Raw genomic sequence first — 20,428 nt, 5'->3', positions numbered from 1 at the left:
CTCTCCCTACATCTCTCTTGTAACTCTCCCATTTCCCACCATATTTCCCTTGTTTTTCACACACGTTGTATGACTATTATAACAGCACTGCTACTTTTAATCAAGGTTGGCTTTTGTCTGTCAGCACAGATAGAGTGAAATGTACTCATGAAAGTAGGAGACTTGAAAAGTAAAAGTAATTCATTTGAGTGTTCACTAGGAGTAAATGCTTTCCAGTGACGAGCTAGAGTTTAGAGAGTTGAGATCCCAGTAGCTCTGGGGTGATGGGATATCCACACACATACACACACTCACAAATGGTGTCTGACACACACAGAGAGATGTCCACACACACACACACTCACGGCTGGTGTCTGACACACACACACACACACGCACGCACGCGCACACAGAGATGTGAGGGTGATTCACTGCGAGCAGGGGGGGAGTGGATTGATAAGCTCAGACAGGGGACAGCGCCCAGCCAGCAGAGAACAGCTACTGGACTAATGATGTCAACATTTCCCCTCTAAATGTCAAAGGAGAAGAAGCCTGCCTGTAGTTCTTGTGTCTGACACAAAAGTAGTAGCACACACGCAAGTGTTTACACACACACACACACACATACACACACACACTCTCACACGCACAGCCATTTTATCCAATTCATCTCTGTCATAACAATGATCACAACATGTACAAACAACCCTCCGCCATGATGAATCTCAGTGGGCCGATTACAAATGAGCGCCCAGTGCTCAGCGCTTCTTAACCTCCGCAGAGGTCACCCGTCCACGGGGAAGCATGCGTACATCTTTATCTATCACTGACACGCAGCACGCGGCACACGGCCTAACTCTCAGGGCGAACTTCCCCAGCAGTGGGCATCCTTGAGGAAACAGTGATAAAGTGTGCAGAGAAGGCAGGCATCCAGGTGGAATAGTGGCCCAGTGAGTTTGAATAAACAGGACTGGGGGGAAGAGTGGTATTGGAAATGCTGGTAAGTGCTGAGAAATATAAAGTGTAAAGTAATGGTGTGTGTGTTTTTTTTGCAGAACTCACTGAGTCAACATACTGTGTGGCACCAATGGAGACAGCGTGGACAGAAGAATTATACATGTGTGTGTGTGTTTGAGAGAGAGGCAGAGAGAGAGAAAGAGAGAGAGAGAGAGAGAGAAAGAGAGAGAGAGAGAGAGAGTACGAGGGAGAGCGCGAGAGAGTCATGTCAAAAGAGGGCACAGGGACATCTGTCCACCGTGCCGGCCTAGACCAGTGCCAGAGTGCCGCCTAACGCCTGCCACCTTTCCCATCTGTCCTGCATGTACACACAGACACACACACACACAAGATCCACACACTTAGCCTTTTGCATGTCTTGATACCAGTCAATCGACAAGAACCCTGTGAACTAAATTTGAAGTGTTCACATAATGACCACATAAGAACACTGAGAGAGCAACTGAGAGAGAGAAGGTTAAAAAAAGTATCAGAGAATGAGAGAGAGAGGAGAGGAGAGGGAAAACAGAGTGTCGCAGAGAGAGAGAGAGAGAGAGAAAAAGAGGGAGGGAGAAAGAGAGAGAGAGGGAGGGAGAGAGAGAGCGTGAGAGAGTAGCACATCTGCTTTGCACGGCTGCACCGGGACTGTTGGGGATGGCAGCAGAGAGGCATATGCTGCCTAGCGGGTGAATCTGCTTTTGTTCCAAGTCCTTCTTCTCCCTCCCTGCATACATACCTGGCACCATGTTCAAGAACATTCCTGTGACCTTAGCCCATAACCTCCTGCAAACTTGCTCACTCATACATCAAAAAGGATGGAGAAAAAACAGACATACGACCCAAGTTGCTACTGACATTCATTTTTTTTTCCTTTTATGAAGGTTATATTGGGTGTTGGGTGCATTCTCCACATTAGTAAAAGTTTCTCAGACCAAAAACTGTAAAGCTTTCATCGCACTGTTTTTACCGTAGTTCACTTAAGTGATGTAATCTGGTAACGAGTGCTACGGTGTTCATCCATGTTGCAATGAAAGAAAAAATGGCTCAGGCACAGAAGCTCCACAGATTTCAGTCATCATAGCTTTCCTATTGGAGTCTTTATAGTTCATCGTGAATGGCATGGAATGAAGTGGGGTGGAACGATTACATTTCCATACAGCAGTCTATCAATAATCTATAATCTTTCTATCTATCTATACATATACTGTACATATACAGCTGTGTGCCGAATATTATTTTGCAGGATATAATTTGTACATATATGTTATAGCACAACTTCTCATGTAAGCTAGGAGAAAAGGTATATCTTCACAGACCAGTGAATAAAATCAGTGTCTGTCTGTCGTCTGTGACTAACCTCCTCACACCAATGCTTACTCACCTCTCATTCCCAGATGGCATTTAAGAGAATCACCACAAATTATGCTGAGTATGGGAAGCAACATCAATCAGGGGCTCGGAGTTCCTGTGTGTGGCTTCTGAAGCAGGACGCTGAGAGAGTGCTGGATGAGTGTCACTGAGCAAATTAAATTGCCTGTTCAATTATTCCTGACATCAGCTTTATGTTTAGATTTCAGTTCAAACACTCCAGCACCAATAAAATGGTTAGGCCTAATGTACACCTAAGAGAGAAAGAACATTTAGCAAGATCCTACATTTTAATGGGCAACAGTCTTTTAGGGAACACTATGGATAATTCACAAAATATATTGTGCTGGTTAGCATGTGCGCCACTGGTACGTACGTGATTTCCCCCAGTAAGATGCCCCCATTGCCAAACATCATCGTCCAGTATGAGTCGCACGCTATAGAGAATACCCAGAAGCAAGAAAGGTTCAAATCATGAAATATTTTGAATTATGAAATTGAATCATGGAAAATATGTATTCTGTTCCTTTGGTCGTTAGTGGAAAAATATTTCCCCATTTCAAGTAGGCCTAATTTAAGAATTGGGGTAATGAGTATTGGGGATTTTGTGTTTTGTTTTGTAAAGTGGTCTTAAATCCCCTCAAATATCCGTCTGTCTTCCTCAGACCAACCAATTCCATTAAATAAGATGTACAGCCGATGAATCAGGCAAGGAAATTAATTCCTCAGTGTACTGAATGTGTCCAGCAAGACAGGCAATCTTTTAATTACATTTTTTTCTTGTTTAACTGCGTTTATTTATAAATTGGTGGAAATAAAGGTTAACCTTTCAAATGTGTCTTGGCATTTCCCCTCTCCCTCTCACAAATGCAAAATTAATGCACATTTTTTCATCATTAGTTTAATTTCCAGGATGAGACTTTTGTTCTTTTGGCTGTTGAACTGTTACACATTTTACAACCCTTCAGAATGTTTGCCTCTCTCACTCTCCTTTCTCTGAATAATTCATTAAGCGTCATTAGCCAAGCGTGGAGCACCTCATTTAGCACAGTGGAGCTTCTCTCTACATCTGCTTGACAGGCAATCAAAGTTTTTATCAGTGCAGAAAATCTGCAATTTAGAAACATGCCCACAACAATTAGAAGCTATCAGATTGCAAACTAGTGGCAGGTTGGTGAGTGAGCGGAGAGGAAATGAAATGGACAGAAGACAATGGTACCCAAACATGGTGACAGAACTCTGTCAAATGACAGGCCACGTTATTCATTGTACTCAATTCAAATGGCTTAACCTGACAGTGACTCATGTTCTTAAAATAAGGGCATGTACTGGATAATCACATTACTTTGAGACAAGTGCAATGCAGTGATGTCATTGGCTGGTTTATTAGTCTGTAAGAGGATGCATGTTAGAGGCATCTACATACTTCTTAAAAAAAATAGCAACAGCAATTATGCAACTAATTTGTATAGGGTCGACATGACTGCTGTCAATGATCAATTACATTATGTGCATACATATGTGCTGTGGGTGTGTGTGTGTGTGTGTGTTAGCGTGTGTGTGTGTGTGTGTGTGTGTGTGTGTGTGTGTTTATACACTTTGAAAATACATCTCTTACAAGGGTTTTAAATTAAAACAATCAGCCTTGAAATGACTTCAGTATTTAGTTTGTCGAAATCAGCAATGGAATAATTTTCAGTTGTAAACAGATGGGTTTGATACATCAAATGGGCATGTCTTCATGTCTTGAAAACATAAAATGAGATGTGCAAACTCATGTGTGTGTTACTTTCAACTATCTCATAGACAGTCTGTGACAAAATGATCTCGCATTAGGACTGCTATGGATAAACAGCGAAATAACTGGTATATAGGATAGCCCACAGATTGACAGACGTTACCTGAAGCGGCACCTTGACCGCCAATTCTCAGACGCTTTGGCGCATCAAACACGGTCTGCCAGTCCGGACAGTGAAAACACGCGTCCATTAAAACAAGCCTCTACCCTTCTCTGACCCCCATTAAACACACGGGGCAGCCTTGTTAAAAGACAAGCCAGATTTGTGCTTAATGATCCCGAAAGGAATGTAATTGACTGGGTAAGACCGTCCAAATGGCCTCCTAGCGCACGATGTTTACCGTGACACATTTTATACTTCTGTATTACATATTCTTATGAAATGTGAAGGTATTCCTGCAGATTAAGAAATGCACAGAGGGCTGTGGCCAATGTAGTCAATTATTAGGATGTATCATCCACATCGTTTTTCTTAATAACATCGTAGGCTATTGTTCATTTCTGTCTTTCTTTTCATCTATTTCTTCTCATTACACTATTTTTTAAATTATTATGACTGTATCCTTTAGGCTACATAAGGACCAACAGTTTTTCTAACTTTACTCCTTTGACAGATAGTCCAAAAAATGGTGTGAATAACCTTTCGCCCCCAGAATAAGACCTAGGCTACTTCAGTGATTGCATGGCAGACTGACTAGCATGCCGTTTCTTATTCAGATAATGATGCTTATTAACTATTGATTAAATATGTATATTTTGTTAATGAGGCTAAAGGTAGGCCCACATCAGAAATCATCCTATTGCTCTGTTCATATTGCCTATATGCCGGTCATATTTGTTTGTGTTAGTAGCCTATGGAGATTGGTATACAAAGGTTAAGGAAATGTAAAAACTCTCAGGTTTATCCTACAGTGGAATTGCTAGTATATATTAATTTGCCATGCCATGTTACCTCTCGCTCAGCCGTTAGGAATTCTTCATTGAAAATCCCTTTCAAGGTTGTACCGCTAGAGGGCGATCGAGCATTGAGTTAAGGGTTGATTCCCTCAGCGCCTTTGCCTGAGAGACACATAGTCCAAACGGCCGGAACATTTACTATGCTTACTTCCCATGAAAATGTAGCCGGCAATTCAGCATCTTTGACAACACCTTCGCCTCTACTGGTTATCTCCAGACCACCTTTATTCTGAGAAAATAAAAACAATGTATTTATTTTTAGAAATTGTTAACACTGATTTGCAGGCTGCTGGGTCCATTTAAGATAGAGGTGTTTTAAACGGTCGTGTGAGCTGTGTCATTTGTTTCGTGATTTGGGTCTTTGGGGAGTTGCCTATAGTAAGATGACAATAGTAGCCTAACCATGAATGACAATCCAAGATAAAAACAGAAAACCTCTATTGTAATAATTTAACAGCAGAAGGCAAAGAAAAAACATTGTACCCAGTCAATTACGAGTCCAGCCATTTGCAAGATCTGAAAAAGAAGGTATTTGTATTTGGGGGGTTATTCAGCATGTTACCAGGCATTCAAACAGCGGTCAGGTTGGACTCACTACAACTGTGTTGTGTCTCATCTCCGTCATTTATTTTCAACAAATGTGAGTTAATGTTGTGGATAAACCTAAATGAATCTTAAATGTCGCTTCGCAGTGGGCCTCACTCATTTAATTAGGATTAAAGCGTTTTTTTTTCAACCCATGTAGGATTTACGAGTTGTAGCCTTTCCAACGGACATCACCTAGACGCATAAATACACCAGCAGGCATTGGCGAAGAGGGAGCATCATGTCAATACGGAATCTTAGCTTATAGACAGAGTTTATATATTAGAGGGCCGAATGTGAATCGATTAGAAGGCCATTTTCTTATGTGGTTTAGGGCTGTGGAAAAAAAAAAACATACACATTTCCAACTTCAAACAGTCGGCCAAAGAGTTTATTTTCATTTTCATTTGGCTTAATTTGATGTACTTGCCCTCACTGCCATATTTGATTATGATATTGCCCACGGTTCGCCTACTATTCGTCTAGCCTATTTGCGTTTGTGCGCTTGGGTGTGCGAGCGCGCACCAGTGAGTGTTGCACTGTTGGTAAACACAGTAGCTACAATAACATCTAAGATAATGCCGCATCGGCAGAGATCATACTGTTTACTGGAGATTATTTAACCCATTTTTACTTTGAAGAGTAGGTTGCAATGCAGAAACTGCATATAGGATCAAATTATTACAATTGTGTCATACAGTTATTGCTCAAGGATGGTAACAACAATTACTGTTCCTTCACACTGCATCATATTGTTCGATTTTAATTGTATTAATCACGACAAGAAATTGATCAATTAATCTGTGTCATCATCCCTGGACTGCAAGTGTTTATCACGTGGTCTGGTCAACATGGGCTCTCTTACCCAGCGGTTCTAGTTGCTGTCATGCTAACTCGCTGTGACTGATCTCTTCTCCTGTGACCACAGAGTCTTACTGCTGCCCGAAAATCAATAGATCTCAAAGAAATATGAAGAGAACTGACAATCGTGTCTTTGAGTCGAGGATAATTAAAGGCGTGTCATTCTCAAAGCAGCTGATTAATGTACCTCAAAACTTTTGTCAAACTGTATTTACTTACAGACAAGGAACTTCTGTCACATCTTAGTGTTCTAATGCAATTTGAATATAATGTAATCTACGGCTCTGAACATGTAATCTGTAATCAAACAGTAACAATAAAAATCATATAATTAAGCAACACAGTCGTCAGCTGGTTTTGCTGTATAGCCTACAATAAAAGACATGAAATATTGATCTTACTTCTCCCAGGCTTCACCTCGTCATCATTTATAGAATCGTCTGCGCAAAGTTGGTATCCAAATTCTAAACGTGAACGATATGGTCGTTGTTTTATGACGTGTTATAGGCGAATTAAAGAGATTTATCGCATTGGCAAGTTGTTTCAAATCGAAAACCCAGTTGATCTTTAATGAGTCATGTAATAACATTTTCGTGTATGATTATATTTTTTAAGTTTGCTGCTGGAGTGAAATAGATCACACGAACACATTCAAATATATTTCAGTGTCTTAAATATAAAAACAGAAGCATTATGTTCAACTTAACGGTCGACAGTCGACACAGATCTATTGGCAAGACATGTCTCGTCTTATCTCCTTGGAGCAGGTGTGCTAATCAAACTTAATGTGGCATTATAGAGTAAATGAATATAAAGGCTAAAACAATACCCCGGAATTTGTCATTTCCTTACACTCACAAATGTATAGGCTGTTGCTGCCTCAAAACAGTTCAGTTATCTTTAAGAAGTACAGCTTACTCTGGCATAACCAAAAAAGGTTTCCTAATGTTAATGTCCTATTTAGTGGAAGTATTGGAGTCGAAGCCGATTGTGTCGCCTTACTCAAAACAGCATTGCCACTGTTTATAAGTTATGGAAGTGCTTCACGAGAATTAGACAAGATATTTTAACTTTAACTTGAGCATTTTCAGCATCATTTCACTGCCTTTACTTCTAAACTTCTATCTTGGTCAATATATACTATATTATTTTCAGGATAGCCAGGGCCTCGTTTCCGGAACGCGCACTTAGCCTAAAAAGGACTTGAAATTGGTCGTAAGAGGGATCCTACGGTGCAGAGCGGTTTCCCGACGCGGTACTTAGCTTAAGTTTATCTTTCGTTGAGAAGAATTCTACGTGTGTTCAGGACCAGTAGTAACTTCACACTTAGCGATGCAATCCACCAGGGGCGTCGTTCGGCCTATTATAGAAGAAATCCAAACGATGTTTCTGTGTAGGCTATAGCACATCATGAGAATGTCATTGTTTCACCTGCCTATTCCCATCAAAATAGAAATAAAGAATAGGCCTATTGAGTATTTGAAAATAAAGATTATACAAAATAATATGATATTGAACTAAGGAGATGGCTTTTCTGACTGTGTAGTTAGGCTGCAATATTAGGAAATTGACATGTCATTGAGCGCGGGGGGCAGCTTGCTTCATCAGTGGTGGCGCCTGTGCCTGAGATGAGTAACTTTGAGTTGTTTCCCTGAAGGCACTGAAGCCGTTCAACTTGTACATAAGAAGCCTATGAGTTTTTTGTTTTTGTTTATTTTGTATTTCTACTCTCCTTGGTAACTGTACTAATATTGCCTAATTGTACTGTGTCTAAAAAGAGAGAGATGACTTTCTTATAACGCGCCCTTTTGTAGTTGTTTTTCAATAATGCCCAATTATGCCCTGAGTGATGTTTTTTATTTGATCTTTTCTAGCCTATATATATTTATTGAGGTATTGTTCTTATGTCGACACTTGTTATATTGGAACTTCATTCATGAGCCTATACATGGGTTTCTTGTATACAAACATTGAAGGCTGCGCGCGCAAATCCGCAGCAGAAAGCCATCTACCCTAATACAAATGGATACAGAAAACCCAAGTGAGAAAATCGACTCGTCTGACATCGATGAACAGGCGACCTCCACCCTAAGAGATACTTAAGATCTCGTGCACCTGACTTCAAGATGATGTTCGGGAAACGCTCGTAAATAGAAAGTGTTACTGAGTCTACTGCGCCAAAATCCACGTAGAACGTTAAGATACGTCGTTATCGGGAAACGAGGCCCAGGGCTATCCAGGAAAGTAAAGCAGTCGATGTCAGACGAGTCGATTTTCTCACTTGCGTATACATGGGTTTTCCGGCTTCGTCATCACTGGTTGCGTGCGCAATCTCGCGGCAGAAAGAAGCAAGATAACGTTGAAGTGGATGAGAAAGCTGTGGTGGAAGGCAACATGACAGGGAGTTGTTGTGTGGTGAACTGCTCTAACAGAGTTGGTAAGATGTTCAGTATACCTAGGAGGAAGCATCCGTTTGCCAGGAAAAATAAAATATCAAATCAAATCAAATACAGAAAAAGGCTCAACAATGTACAAGGTTACGTTTGGGAATATGTTGAGGGTGTGTGCAAGCATTCATGGCAACAGAATAGGGAACGGTAGGCTAAATAAGTAATAAACAATACATTTAAACTTGGCTTTCTGCATTAATTTGTATTAGGGTAGATGGCTTTCTGCCGCGGATTTGCGCGCGCAGCCTTCAATGTTTGTATACAAGAAACCCATGTATAGGCTCATGAATGAAGTTCCAATACAACAAGTGTCGACATAAGAACAATACCTCAATAAATATATATAGGCTAGCGGGTGCCACCCTCTTGATTGATTTCCAGCCCGGCTCAATGACATGTCAATTTCCTAATATTGCAGCCTAACTACACAGTCAGAAAAGCCATCTCCTTAGTTCAATAACATATTATTTTGTATAATCTTTATTTTCTAATTCTTTATTTCTATTTTGATGGGAATAGGCAGGTGAAACAATGACATTCTCATGATGTGCTATACACAGAAACATCGTTTGGATTTCTTCTATAATAGGCCGAACAACGCCCCTGGTGGATTGCATCGCTAAGAGTGAAGTTACTACTGGTCCTGACCACACGTAGAATTCTTCTCAACGAAAGATAAACTTAAGCTAAGTGTGGCGTCGGGAAACCGCTCTGCAACGTAGGATCCCTCTTACGACCGATTTCAAGTCCTTTTTAGCGTTCGGGAAACGAGGCCCCGATCCGGCGTCATTTATGGTATATTACTTGTTTAAATGTTATATTAACCTGCATATTAAGAACTAATCTGTTTTGTGTCTATTCAATTGTTGTATTTTTACATCTATCTCAAAATATATTGATGTAGAATATCTTTTCAGATACGCCCAGACAAGACTGTATGTAATGTGGTGATATCAGAACTATGATGGTGAGACATTCTATCAATTTGAACAAAATCTAAGTCTGTGTATATAGTATATATTAGGCCTATGCAACAACATCGACCTGCACCAGCGGTTTACTCTACTATACTTTCTTTGACCTGAAAAGATGAGTCCTGCTGTTCACTTTGATATTTGTCGGGGCTACAAACACTTTGCGGTGGGACAATGCATAAATGAATGGCCAATGATTACAACTTTGTTAAATTTGATGTATTTCAAAACCAGATTACTCCTAACTGCTTTGTTCCACAAGCAAGTCAGTAGCGTCATTGTAAAGCATAAGGTCCGCTCTTTCATTTGAAACTTGCTTTCATTTGAAATGTCCACAAAATAACGACTTGAGTAATTCAAAGAAGAGTAGGCTAATGAGTGTGTGGAGATAAATGCAGAGATGGAAGCAGTTTATGAAGGCTGTTCCAATGGCCTTCCTCTATTTTCTTAATACTCGGGTGTTTGCTGCATAAATCGCTTGTTGATGGTTCACGTCAAGAGACACTAGTTATGTATCCCTTCACGACATGTCCAACCTGCAAAGTGAACTATATGACCATGTAGCTGATTTCTTCAATACCTCCAGAAATTTCATGTTGGGATACATCCTCAGTCTGAGGACAGCAGAAAAGCATAATTCATGTGGAGAGGTGGTTTGCAGTGGGTGTTCACACATTATTGATCACACATTCAGTTTACACTGACCCCAACCCTCCCTATAACTTGTTCCTTCACGTTTTAGTTCCTCCAAGATGATGAGGTTATGAACAGGTTATATGACAACTACAAAGACTAAAAAGAGGAAGAATTAGATGTTTGTTTGACTCCAGTCTCTCTTTATTCAGTGTAAATTCTCAAGAGATGGATTGATGGAGAGAGAGAAAAAGGAAGAGAGTCTCTTGTTTCACACACACACATGCACACACACACACACACACACACACACACACACACACACACACACACACACACACACACACACACACACACACACACACACACACACACACACGCACACTGCTGGAACACAAGCACCTGGAGGTGCAGGCAGAAAATTTGCATTGATATGGATTTAGTTGAAATGCAATCTATGAAATCTTTGTGAGTTGTCGGGCAGATAATTACACTTTCAGCAAACTGCCAGGGGTCAGCGTCTCCAAGGACCTAACACACTGATTCACTGACAATGGAGTGTACATGGACCAAAGCTGTATTGAAGATTACATTCTTAATGGACAGAGTTGCCGGGGAGTTATGAGGGAGAAGGCAAAAAGAAAAGACAGAATCGAATCTAATCCTGTGTCATTGTTTCTTCTTCCATACCACAATACAGGCTTGCCTCATTTAGGATAACAGACCCACATCCACTGACAGCAAAAGGAAAGACAGTCACAGCCGTATGCTAGACACTGTGCAGTAGCGCACTGGGGGGATTGTGCTTCAAAGAATTTGTATGAGAGCAGCTGATTAGTTTCTAGTCAACTAGAAAGAATTTAATGCAGCACTTTCTTTCTTTTTTTACATTCTATGAGGCCATAGAGAGGGACCTCTCTAGCATTCTCATCTTAGCATTCACAACTTTATCTAATACACATAATAACCTGTCTTCATAGACCGTATTTTACTTCCATCAGAAGGGATAGTATTACATATCAGTTGATTACCTGGAGAAACTCTATTGATAATGATGCAGGGTGAAATAAATTACTCTGAGGATACACATATGCCACATCTTCCCCACACTGTAGTGATAAGGTTTATACAAAGGATGGAATAGCAATATAGAATTGCAGTACTCTTTCTTTACTTTAGACACTTCCATGTGAGTAAACCAAAGACATGATTCCATCGTAGAGCCTTAAGCAAAGGGCACGGAAGGACATGTCACATATGCCCATCAAAGTGTGTTCATAAAGCATGGTCACCTGTTTATTGGCATACCTTAGTTGCAATGAGCTCTACTCCTCTGCAGGGAAGACCTATCTGATGGATAAAGAACACTGCCTTCATAGGGAGGCAACGCATTGCAGTTTTGCCATCCAAAGCACCATACATGGGGCCCTGGAGGAGAGAGTGGAAGATACAACCTGAGGAGGAAAAACAAGTTTTGGATGAGACACAGGCCACATGCCCTCTGATAAAGGAGATCATGGAAGAAGGAGATGGAGAGGGCATACCATTGCCATTTATGGAGAGGAATTCAAACCAAACAGTTGCTTTCCTGGTTCTGTCAGAATGAAAAACATACACCTCAAGGGGGAGGGGTACAGATGGGGGGGGTTAAATAGTGTGTGGGAGAGGAGAGATGTTTTGCCATGCGCAAATGGAACATGCGTTGTGTGTGCATTATGGTCAGTCATTGATCTGTACAGGGAGGGGGGCTTAGAAGATCTTGTCCCTGGGCCGAGCAAGACACAGGACGACCCTGACCTACTGAATGATGCCTATCTGCCCCAGGGAAAATGAGGATGCCATGTTTTTTTGTTGTTGTGCAGACTGTTTAGCCTATGTCATTATGTCACAAGACTAACTTGTATCCCTGTTTGTCAACGTGGATCCTCATTAACATGTCATCAAGGGAAGGCCGCGGTTGATGATGTCTATGGCATGATTTATTTCATAATAGCTGTCTGAAAATCAATTTTACATTTTAAGGCGTTTCTGAATATGCACTGGCCTCCTGAACTTGACTTGAACATAAGACATATGAAGGATTTACTCACCTCAAAATTCAAACAGACCATACTCATAAGAAATTGCTTTCAAGCTCGTTTCCACTTACTGAGTAGACTACATATTATGTGGACTAATTGTCTACGGTTGTCAGTGGTTAAACCAGTTGACTCATGGGCTCGCATTAGTCAAGTAATGTCCAGTACGAAGCATTATTAGGGTACTTGATTAATTACACGTGTTATGATCATTGTTGTCTGTCAGTGAAAGGGGGTGTATTATGTTGCTGTTTTAACACGCCTGTGTTTTCATCGCTTGCTATTTAGGGCGATTCATTTATAAAAGAGAGGAAGCCCTCATTTGTCAAGATGTCTGATATCCTCGTTAGCTCGCGTTTTCCCCTTGTCAGCTCACAGCTTGCCACATTGACTGTCTGCACGTGTGTTTGTTTTTTGCAGGGAAGTGTCAATTCGGTAGTACCTCAATTTCGTTCCGATGTACTACGACATTTTTTCACTTTCAACATGTTGAGAGCTTCCTAAAAGATATGCATCCAGTCTGTGCCAGTGTGTTACCAAATATGAATGCAAATATATCCTATTATGGATGTGTTATACTGTGTTATGAGCATGTCTTTACGAATGAAGTGTCTTGTTATTCGACCGACGGCGAGGGCTTAGGTCTTTCTGCTCTATGCGCTTTCAAACATCCCTACATAGTGGATCGAACTCAGCCTAGTCACGTTGAGCAAAAGTGGATTTCTAACACACAGGACGTGCCTGTCGACTTTGAGCAAATAGCATCCGATCACCCCGAGGGAATTCAGCGAATGTCTCAGTTCAGGGCCGGTACAAGAGGCAACAAAACATATCAGGGTCTGCACACGCTGGGTGAGGCTTATTAAATAATGTGTGAGAAAGCAAGTCAACGACATCGCTAGGCAAAGTTGATATTTTAAAACCCCTGAGTCACATATCTGTTATCCCCACTGCTGTTCGCCAAGGCCTGTCTTAAGGTTTAAAAAAAGCCATTAAGGCTCCATGGTGATGGAAAGTCATATCTGTTGCTTGCCGATATTGGCTAGGCTCCTTCTCACACTGCATGATGACGATGCGAGGAAAACTGTCAAAGGGTTAACTACCATGGATGCTTGGATTCAAATACAGAGGCAAACAGCCGTAAAAAATGCGTGTCGATGTTTTATTAATTTCCCATAATAAACTTGTCACACCTTAAAATGCAGCATGCATATTTATGACGTAGAGTGATGGGCCCTACTGTAAATAACGTAAAGCAGATAGCCTACACAAAACTCAGATTTGGCCTAATTGCTGCTTATATTTTGAGGCAGTGTATTATTTGGCAGCTTTAAAAAAGAATAACAGCAACAAGGTTACAACGTTAATCTCAGCGCCTAAAATAAGGCACAGCAACATAGTCAAAAATCTTGATTACCAAGGCACAAATCCACGGAAACTTTGGTACTTTCCTATAAGCAATAGTTTGTGGTTATTTTGTAATAGCCTCACACAAACACACACCCACGCACACACGCACATACACACACACACACACACGCACGCACGCACGCACACACACACACACACACACCACACACACACCACACACACACACACACACACACACACACACACACACACACACACACACACACACACACACACACACACACACACACACACACACAGGGAAACAAGGCCATCGTGGGGAAAGCTGGCTGGACAGATTTAAGTTTACGCCTGATCAAGCTCTGGAGAGGCGGGTAGCGGAGAAAGGGAAAGAGAGCACCTGGCCCGGCTTTAGCATCCCATCTAGTTTTATTGACAGCCTGATAAGTGGGGCGAAGCCGTGCGGTTTCCAGCGGTGATGTCGAGAACCCTGCTGCGTTGCACGGTTTCACAGTGTCTTAATCTAAACAATCAGCCCAGCACAACTCAACGACATACTTAGCATCCGTTTTCAAAGCGACAGTCTCTTCTCAATGAATTTTGCAAATAGCCCATGGACGCGCTACGCATTTATCCCTAAGATAAAAACAGATATTAACATCACATGGACAAATGTGGTTTCACCAAAGTCCTTATGGACTATATCCATCTCAAGGAACATAACACATCCTGCTTCATAAACTGGGACTCGTAGACCAACCAACCAACGAGGATAAACTCCATGACAGTTTATGGATGACCATAAATCCAAGCAATTGTCCGGAGTGATTATTTGCACCCGGGTGTAAATAGTGAATTAGAGGCTATTCTTCTATTTACACCCACTCCGGAAAAAATGTAAATTAGCATGTCTGGGTAATTTGTGAAAAAACCCACATGTGTCACTTCCGGCCCCATCAACCTGGTTCAAGCCTGCTGATAGGTTGTTGAGGCTGTCAATCTTGCCATATCCTCGTACGTTGGACAAGCGTTGAGGAACGGCGCCAGAGAGGAAAAATTGAATTTCAAAACGGCGCGCAGAGAACCACATTAACCAGCAGATGAAGCACATTAACCTTTACAAGGTAGGCATACATTTTTAACGTTGCTATTTGTTTTATTTCTGTGTATGAGAGTAAGATTTCTTGTTTCTACATTTTACAGTTTGGTAATGCCTATGTTCACTGTCGTCCTCTCTGTTGGCTTGTCGAGTTTAAGCTAGCCGCTAGGTTCGAGCCGTTGAGGTTTGGTTTTGTGAATGTAAGTAATGCAATAGTTTATGCTCCATATAAATCTTTAATAAGGGTATACCTATTGTTTGTAAATTGCAATGGTCAACAGTCAGTTAATGTCAGTTAGATGTGGTTAGCCAAGTTTAAGCAAACTAACTTTGCAGGTTGAATGCTAGCTAATAGAGGTCAGCAGTTTGGACTAGAGGACTAGTTTGAAAGGTAGACCTCCCGCGCCGACCGCGGGATGCGGGAAACACAGAAAAAAGGCATCACTCCCGCAAATTGAATATGCGCGTAAAAATAAAACTATAAATGAATGTATGTGTACATGATTAATGTTATACTTGAGTTCTCATTAGCAGCAAACAAAATTGGTTTTAATTGTTCTAAATTAGCGGGAGTTAGCATTCATGTGGTCAGCATAGACACATGGGAAATCGAAAGTAAACCAGTATGATGGATCCCAATGGTCTGGGGAGTCCCGCCCCTCTACTTCCTGCCAAATTAAATGCAATGTAGTGAAGGGGCGGGGGAAACCCAGACAAGGATCCCGGGCAAGGTACTGAAAAATCTGTCAATGGTTTAACCTGAACTATGGTGTGCACTCTTACATTTCTAGACTACATGGGGGAAGGACAGATATCTCATGTGTGGTGCATTTTTTTGTGTTTCAGACTGAAAATGAAGAAGCCATCCTTCAAAGACAATCAGTGGCAAGTAGACCCATTAGAGCTCCCACAACTTCCATGTGAATCTTTCAATCAAGCAACACGCAGTGTTAGCCTAATTCAATGGAAATTAATGTATCTGAATAGTATAAAAACTAAAGGCTGTTCAAATACATTCACTTCCAATAATTATGCTGAGCTAAACTAACAATTTCAGTGCCAGATTTGAGGTTATTGTGGGTTTGATGACAAAATTTTCAAACACCCCTAAACTCAAAATGTATCACATGACTGAAAAGAGCCAGAAATTCCCTTTACAATGACACCTGGATTGTGAATCAGTTGAGGATTGAGAAAGTTATGATATTTGTAATATCACGGATTATATCAAAATATTATACATTACTTACAATAGTTTAGTTGTAGTTTTAACTTAGTTTTAGTGCAATCATGTAGTTGGTTACCATGGCGATGTGTAAACAACTTTCCAGACTGCAGTACGAGCGCACTGAACTCCTTGCCATCGGAGAACAGTGTCTGGATTATAATAACGAGGGATCGGACTCCATTCCCTTCTCCATTCCTCCGGAGATACTGCGACCTGAAGGGCTTGAGAATGAAGCCTACTACTACAGGCTTAGGAGGCGTCGGAGGCAACGTCGCGAGAGAAGGCAGAAGCGGGGCAAAAGAGGTGGACTGCAAGCTAGACTAAGAGCAAACCCGCACCGACCACCGCTTCCCAGTCTCTTTCTTGCAAACTGCCAGTCACTTGTCAATAAGATCGACGAAATTAGGCTGAGGATTGCATCGAACAACATGGGCAACTGCCAGACTGTAATCACAGAGACCTGTACGAGTTGCTTCAATTAGGATTTGCTCACTGCTGGGCACCGCCCCCTGACTGGTGCACTGACTGAATGGCCCTGTGCAGGTGCTGGTAATTATTACCTAAATTTACACGCTTTTTAAGTGAGCACTGAACAGTTCACGAGAGGCTGGACACCCTGCGGGATTGTGAGTGCTGGAGGAACGAAGGCTGCACGTTGATAGAAGTTGCGAGCAGTGTTGGGAGTTATACGAGCATTGTTGGAGTTATGAGCATTGTTGTCGCTTGTCATGTTACTGTCGTTTGCGAGATCCGAAGTTGACGGCTGCGCTGGAGTGGAGGCAGTGAGATCCCCCGCTACCGCGTTCGTGGATTGTCCAGGAAGGTTCGGATCTGTGTTGTCCGACAACCGAGTGAAGCATGACGTTTGAGTCCAATGTCAACACTATTGCTCATATTTTTGGGGATAAATAAGGGTCAATGAGCCATCTCACTGTTTTTTTTTTAAATTATTGTATTCTTTTCTCACCCTTAGGAAATTCATGAAGGAAAAGAGGGTCCAAAATAGGGGAGTGTCTGGACGGATGGAGCTTGCAAAAGATGCGGCCTATTTGTCCTGATGGGAAGTATTGACGTTGTGGATGTAAAGAGCAGGGATGGGCTATATAGAGAAATACATTATTCATTAATCTTGTTGTACATAAATATGGTGACTGATTTGTGTGTGTGTTTGAATTATAATACCAAATCACCCATGCCCACTCTAAATACACACACGGGCCATCAAATTATTATTATTATTATTATTTTTTTTTTCAGAATGCTGAAGCCCTGCTGAAAGAGGCTGACCCGACTTTAGTCCAGCAGGAGCACATGAGGGATATCAGAGAGTATGTGAAGAAGCGGCTGATTGGGGCAGTAAGAAATTAAAAAATGTCAGGACTTGTTTTGTTTTGTCTTGTCTTGTAATTTTACTTGTGTGACTTCCTTCTTTCTTTGTTTACTTACTTTCTAAGTTCGAATAAAAGTCTTTTGAGTTTACTAGTTCTTGTGTATGTGTGCATTTTTGGGTCCTGCTCCGAGAGAAACCCTGACAAACCACGACAAGCCTAAGCATGTGTTTTTTGGTTGTTTAGTCATTTCTTGGTGACATTTTTATTTCTCCATGGAAGATTATATGAGTTTATGTGAAATAGATTTCAAATTTCATGGTTGAATTTCATAAAGTAGCATAATAGAAATTGAAAATGTTCTCATGGTGTAACAGACATGCCAGCCAACAACAAAAGCCTGGTTGTGAGTAGAAAGCATCTACATGGTCAAGTAGATCATGACTCCGTAAATAAGAATGGTGTGTATCTTAAAAGAGACATTTCCATTGCAGATTTGGCATTCAAATTATGCTAAAATAAGTAGGTGCTGTAATAGGTTATTTTGTAACGTGCACCGTATATGGGTGGAAGCAAAGCAGCTTATGAGCAGCATATTGACATTACCTTTTCATGAGTTACAACAATAACAAGCTTCAATATTGTGATTGCTATATGACTTGTGGGGAGAAATGCATGTCTGCGCAGCTGTAGCCGGCTCCTCTTCAGATAACAACCCTTGGAACTAGAGCAAGGCACCTAACCCCGATCACTGCTCCCTGGGCGCTCAAAGCAGCTCACTGCTCCGGGTAAGTGTGCTTCACTGTGTGTATCACTACCCTGGATGGGTAAAATGCAGAGACCAAATTCAGTGTGTGTGTGTCACTATCTCTGCCATAGTCACGTTCACTTCACTCACTTTAAACTGTTAAAAAAAACAAGTTTTGTATGCACTTTGATAAGCATCAGAACACGGCACAAGTGTGAAATCTGCGTTCTTTAATAGTGTGAATCACATTGGTGTGTCAGTCACATTGGTGGTGGTAGAATGTGTGTAAATAGTAATGTTGGTTATTGACACCCGGGTGTAAATAGTATTGCTGACTATGGACACCCGGGTGTAAATAGTATTGTTGATTATTGACACCCGGGTGTAAATAACATTGCTGACTATGGACACCCGGGTGTCTGTGCCATGTTATTTACACTCGGTTGTAAATAGCCACATTGCCTATTAACACTGGGTGTAAATACCATTATTGCTATTTACACCCGGGTGCAAATAGTCTGTGCCTTATATTAAATAGACCAGCCACTGGGGATTGCATTGCATTAAAGAAATCACAGACTTCACAGACTGGTAGAATTGTATCGATTGGTTGTAGGTGCCATGGCATACATGTGGTTATCTAAAATGCTTAATCTGTGTTGATGTTGAGGACCTGTGCACTTTTAAGTATAAGTAGTTTCATATATGCACTGTGGTTGCTGGTGGTTAGATAGCACTACAGGTGGTGGCCTACGATTAATGGCGCGACTATGTGATTTGCAGTGTGTGTATACGACCACAATTTGGGTTAAAACAGTCCATCTTTAATCCTGACAGTTGTGAAAGCAATTGCCTTGGGTTCACAGATCACATCACTGTAAAAAGCCTACATAAATTCACAGATTCTCAATAATAACTTAAATGAAAACAAATACAAGAAGATAACACTTACAAATGACGACCAGGCTGGGGAAAGGGGAAAATAAAATGTTCGGAAACTGTGAAAAAGTTAATTTACCATTGACATACTTTTAACAGTAGTGATACGTTCTAGATTAAAAGAACACTGCGGTTTCTCGCTCTTGTTTGGACCAAGCTTGTTCCTCTATCAACTTCCCGATTACCGGCGTAACTGACGTCCAAGGTGACGTTGGTCATCATTCTGACCAGTCACCGCCAAGGGAAGGATGGCATGAGGGAAAGTTGACGGAGAAAAGACCATCATCTCTCCCTCTTTTTAACTTCCAACGACATATGAACCGAGTGAATTCACAAGGTTTTAAAGAGTGTAAGTCTGCACACCGGTTTTTGCTCCCTTGGGGGAGAAGTAGTCATACGACTAGGAATCACACAAGTTGGATAGACCTTATTTTTCCAGGTAGTGTTGCTATACTGTCATAACCTAGGGTAATAAAAAGTCGGAGCACTACTAGGCTACGTCGCCCCTCTGTTTGCTCAAATCGGATATAATCTTTTTATTTTAACCCGCGATGGTTTCGTAAGACTCGAATGCATTTTTAAAAATCTAATCGCACAACCCAAAGGCAAAGATACGTCATCTCATCTAAAGAAGAAAATAAACCATTAAGAGTGCTTCTATAGGTGAATCGGATCATCGCGGTTTTTAACGAGGTAAGTGCATTTAGAGTGAGCCCGAATGCAACCTGTTCCTACCTGCGAAGCGCACGTGATTATATTCAAAGTTAGTCTCAACAATTGGGACCAGTATTATTATTGTTATTAGGTGAATGCAGGAAGTGTGATATACTGTTTGGTTCATGCCACATTAAACATAGTGACGTTCTCCAGTGATGTTTCTATTAATACGTTGCTTCTCAGAAGTTTTCATGCTGAAATCAAACAGCGGTAGGCTACAAAAGTGTTTGCTACCCATAGCATTAGTACCATATTATAGCCTACCTAAGTAGCTATAGAACCTTTCCCCTCAGATGTGGTTCTGCTCCATAATTAGTGT

The sequence above is a fragment of the Sprattus sprattus genome, assembly GCF_963457725.1.
Source record: "Sprattus sprattus genome assembly, chromosome: 7".
Taxonomy (NCBI): Eukaryota; Metazoa; Chordata; class Actinopteri; order Clupeiformes; family Clupeidae; genus Sprattus; species Sprattus sprattus.
This window is presented reverse-complemented; position numbering follows the sequence as displayed.